We start from the raw sequence: 5,711 nt of genomic DNA on the forward strand, positions 1-5,711 counted from the left end.
TATTTGTAGGAAAGGAGCAGCGGCGATCCTGTCCGACCGCCCCCCCCCCGCCCCCCCCCCCCCCCGGGGGGGGGGGGGGGGGGGGGACCCATTCTAATGAATGCATTTTTGGAGAATGGGATCTATAATGTTAGTTAATAGCCTAGAACCGTGATAAAATGCCTAAAAACCACATCCAAGCACAGAAAACTACATGCATAGCAGGACATTTATACGCATGTTTGGAGAATGGGATCTGTAAATGTTATTTAACAGCATAGCAAAAGCCTAGAACCTTGATAAAATGCCTAGAAACCACATCAAAGCACGGAAAACTACATGCACAGCAGAACATTTATACGCATTTTTACAATCTAATCGCAGTCATTGCAAAAAGCTAAAATGATACTTTAACCAATCATCCATTTACTGTACTAAACAGCTTCCAATAAAAAAAAAAAAAACAATCTGATTAGCTGTTCTCTACATTATATCATGTATTACACTCATTGTAAGGCATGCTTGGAATTTTAACCAAGTTTGCTCACCCTTGTTATCTTCCCACATGATATTTAACAAACAGGCTCAAAAGAAGAAAAAAAAAAAAAAAGGTAAATAACCAAAATAACTTACATTTCATGTAAATTGGAGGATAGCATGCAGCGTGGGTCATATAAACAGAATCCAGCTGGTGGACAGTGAAAGGCTCACCAAGTACTTCCTACAAATAACTAGATTTTCTTGTATAATAAACCCATCAGCTATACATTCCACACAATACAGTTTGGCTTAGATAATGAACAGCTGGTTTCACCAGTGACTTCCTATACTGGTTTTCTCTCCAGTCCAGATCAATAGTGCTCAGCTCTGGTCCTCCAAACCCCTAATAAGTACATGTTCAGATCGCTGCACAGGTGTGCAGCTGAGGTGATTAGTGGGTTTCTATGACACAGGTTCCTGATTTATTCAGCTGTGCCTGGCATTGAAGACAACATGCACTGTTCATGGGGCTGGCCATCACTGCAATAGGAACATGAGGTTATAAAGTCCATGGCTGACAGAAAACATAGCAGCCACTCAAGCCCAGCATGGGTGGTCATCTCTACTGTAGCCATTTTATTGGACCTGCACAGAGTGTGATTTATGAAGCAAACAAATAGAGTGCAGCTCCAGCCTCCATGTAATCCCTAAATGTCTCTGGAATGATTTAACAGTGGATTGGTTTGGCTGATATACACAAAGCTGGCCTGAGATGGGCAGATCTCCTTCAGAATGACACATGAGGCAGCATCTATCCACAGCAGAAGAAAGTGGTCAGGCTTGTGGAAATTTCAGAACTTTTAAACTGCCCATACACCTAGAGATTATCTGCAGGTTTTCTATGGTCAGATGGAAAAAGTGCAACAGATTCCTCCATCTACGCTACACTGTGTGGATAGAGGAACCCCCCTCTGGGTCAAGCTTCAGTATGTTGCTAGTCGGCCCCGCTGGTTCTCAAAATACCTGAACAATGCCTGCAACCAATTAGATTGTTCAGGCACTTTTTGAGAGCCAGCAAGGCCCACTTGCAAGATACTGAAGCTTGGCCCAGCGGGGGATTCCTCTATCCACGGTTTAGCGTAGATGAAGGAATCTGTTGCACTTTTTCCATCTGACCATAGAAAACCTGCAGATCATCTATAAGTGTATGGCGAGCTTTAGGGGTGGTTGTTTTAGGCCCTGCTTCTACATGGGCATTACCTTTAATTATCATCAATTATGTAACCTTGCTGTTCAGCCGACTGCATTTCACACACTTTCATTAGAGGAAACGGTGTTACATTTGTCATTTTTTCCCCCATGTTTTTACACTTTTTGTTGGCAATGCATTTCCACTGGGACCTCTGTGTGTATGGCTGGCCAAAAAAATGTACTTGACATCTTTTTCCAGCAAATGCAAAACAGTGCATGTGTCCTATAAAACGTGTGCTGGGAGGGATGTATGTTGGTTTTGGCAATGTATTTGTATTAGGGGCCATTAACCTACAATATCTCAGGGAGCAAATGCACTCCCCTTAAAAAAAAGAAAAAGAAGGAGCTAGTCACCACGTGTAACAAAAAAACAGTTGCATGTATGCAATTGCCAGCGCTTACAAGCCAGATTTGTAACAAGAGATGTCCTACAGATCATCAATCACGAGATCTTTAGCACCCTCCGGGATCCGTGGCAGAGCTGGGTGTACAAATGAGATGTACTCTTTGTCTCATTTGGCTGAATCCCTTATCACTCCCTTATCACCTTCACATACCTGCTTTCTGAGACAGGAAAAAGGAACCCCTTCCAGCACAATGTATCAAGGTAATGCCCCCCGTTATGGGGTACAGCAATTTATATGCTATCAAATAAAATGATTAGTTGAACCAGAATTGTCTTTTTTTTCACCATTCCTTTTGCTTTATTCTGGCTTTTCAAAATGACAAACAAGATGATAATTAAGATATAAGTTAAGGTTTCAGCGCAGAATAACTCTTCTGGTAGTTAGAACATTTCCATAGATATCTGTACATGAGACCCAAAAGAGGGACAACTGAGGAGGAAAAAGGGACAGAGGGATTTAGTCCCAAATGAGAAGCAAGTGAAGTAAATGGCAACCGCACTCATCAGTTTATAACTAGCCTGTAAAGCAAGGTGCACATGGAAGGGTTTTACACAGTGCAAAACATTTCCCAGCACACTCACCAGCCAGCCTGCAAAAAATACACATTACACTAGGGGTAGCAAACCTCCGGGCCTCCAGCTGTGGTGAAACTACAAATCCCATGATGCTTCTCTCTTCGGGAGTCAAATCTGTGGCTGTGAGAATCTTGCAATGCCTCATGGGATTTGTAGTTCCACCACAGCTGGAGGGCCAGAGGTTTGCTACCCCTGCCTTACACTGTCACACAACTTACCTTCAAAACAGAGGTTTCAGTTGCACAAAGTTTGTAAATATATATGGAAGCTGCACTGCCTCATCCAGGCCCCTCTGTGTAGTGTGGTCCTAACTCTACTCTATGAGAGCAGCCATCTTGGAGCATATACAGCAAAGAATGAATTGGGTACAGGTTCACTAGAAGGCAGCCCAACCTCCTTAAATGCACTCTGCTCGCTCCTCGCTGCACTCTGCACACTCTCGGCCCACCTTGTCATGCTATAAGGAAAAGCACCATTTTTATGACTCTGCATTCTGAATCAGCATTACTATCCAGAAACAATATGCTTCAATGCCTACAATGCTGGAGCATTCCTCACTTACCTTTCCTGGTACAATAGAAATTGCTGGGCCTCAGCTGTTCTTCAATAATGTTTCATGTATTTCTTAAATTGGTTTACATTGTAGTAAAGAAGGAGGTTCCCTCGCATATTTACCTCAGAGATTACCTCAGACTATGCACCTGACTCCGCCCCTCTGCTCACACACAGCTCTGTGTACCTGACTCCGCCCCTCTGCTCATACATAGCTCTCTGTACCTCACTCCACCCCTCTGCTCACACATAGCTCTCTGTACCTGACTCCCCCCCTCTGCTCCCACATAGCTCTCTGTACCTGACTCCCCCCCTCTGCTCCCACATAGCTCTCTGTACCTGACTCCCCCCCTCTGCTCCCACATAGCTCTCTGTACCTGACTCCCCCCCTCTGCTCCCACATAGCTCTCTGTACCTGACTCCCCCCCTCTGCTCCCACATAGCTCTCTGTACCTGACTCCCCCCCTCTGCTCCCACATAGCTCTCTGTACCTGACTCCCCCCCTCTGCTCCCACATAGCTCTCTGTACCTGACTCCCCCCCTCTGCTCCCACATAGCTCTCTGTACCTGACTCCCCCCCTCTGCTCCCACATAGCTCTCTGTACCTGACTCCCCCCCTCTGCTCCCACATAGCTCTCTGTACCTGACTCCCCCCCTCTGCTCCCACATAGCTCTCTGTACCTGACTCCCCCCCTCTGCTCCCACATAGCTCTCTGTACCTGACTCCCCCCCTCTGCTCATACACAGCTCTCTGTACCTCACTCCACCCCTCTGCTCACACATAGCTCTCTGTACCTGACTCCACCCCCTCTGTTGATACATAGCTCTCTGTACCTGACTCCACCCCTCTGCTCCCACATAGCTCTCTGTACCTGACTCCACCCCCTCTGCTCATACATAGCTCTCTGAAGCTACCCGCACGCAAGGGTTAATTAAAAGTGCTTTAAGTGCTCATTTTGGTCTAGGGAGGAAATTATACTCACCCAATCCTCTGAGCCAAATGACTGTGACAGCGCTCTCCTCCTCTGTTACAGTGATGGTAAGTCCCTCAGCGTCTTCATGTCCTATACATGTGTATAGCACATGATGACTCAGGGACCTTTGACAGCTGCAGTGGAGGGGGAGAGAAGCTGGAAGGACTAAGAGCGAGCCGGCATCAAGGAGAAGGAAGGTTAAAAAAAAGCAGAATAATCTTCAGCTTGAAACATTGTAGCAAAATACTGACATTCTTTCCTCTGAAACAATAAGATATAGGCCTCATTCACAGTGGAATCGGCCGGCACGTACAGCTCCGTGCTGTGTGCAGGACCATATCGGGCAGCTCCCGGGAAGGACAGGTGTTGCGTGTGATTAGTACTCGGCCCCTCTCCTTCTCTATGGGACTACGCGGCCGTACGCTGCCCTTTTTTTGTTTTATCCTCTTTTTTGGGCAAGGCAAAGGATGGTGTTGCAGTTGCCCGCAGCCTCCTGGGATACCCAGGTCATGCATCCTAGGAGGTCCTGGGGTGCTGCACTGCATATGCACTGTGGTGCATTGCTAGGGTCCAGCTGTCTCTTCCTGGTACTTGCTGCCAACCCTCTAATGATCCATGTATGGCGTGGCCGGTTGCAAGAATTTGAAAGCTCCGGATGATATCGGAGAAGAAAATGGCGGAGCAGAACTGGGTGTAGAACAGCGAAACATCAGATCCCTACAGAACACTGCTGGATTGTTGGGCATGTGAGTATGGTTCTATTACCTTGTGGCTTCTACTTCAGGACTACTGCTACCAATAATGATGGAATAGATTCTCATGGCATTGACAAGCCCCCTCAGAGCCTACCACCTTGTAGAGCTGTAAAGAGGCCCTATCACCTTGTTACCCTCACTTTTTGTTTTCAGGCTCTTACACATACATCCCATATATAGGTGTCTGATGTCGACATGTCTGTCAGTACCAAATGTGTCAGGAATGTTAAACTAAAACATTAGGCTTTGCTAATGCCAATGTAACCCCTCTAGATCAGTATTGTAAATCTTTGTTGCCTCTGTTTTGTACATAGTGAAATTATTCTATGGCACTAAATTAAATCTTTCAGAATGAGTGCTAAGTGAGAGAATGAGTGCTAAGCACTGCCTTAATTATAATAATATGATCTGTGCCAGAATCAATGTAATCATTACCCCCCCGACCCCCGCACCTCATCAGACACATCTAACCCAAACATGAAGCTGTCCCTGCCCGCCCCTGAGTTCTCCGTTCTGTCTTGTTTACACCAGACTTCCTGTTTTGTGCTCCATGATAATAAATATCTAACAGGCTGGATTCACACCTCTATACTTGTGGTAACGTGCAACCTCAAGACACATTAACATGCTTTCTATGGATGTCATGGTGTGTTGCCAGTCATGGTGAATGGCACACCAACTCCATACCTCCCAACTTTCTCAGATAAGAAAGAGAGACACCTTCCAGCACAATGAGGG

The sequence above is a fragment of the Nanorana parkeri genome, unplaced genomic scaffold (genome assembly GCF_000935625.1).
Source record: "Nanorana parkeri isolate BGI_ZX_2015 unplaced genomic scaffold, ASM93562v1 scaffold187, whole genome shotgun sequence".
NCBI lineage: Eukaryota > Metazoa > Chordata > Amphibia > Anura > Dicroglossidae > Nanorana > Nanorana parkeri.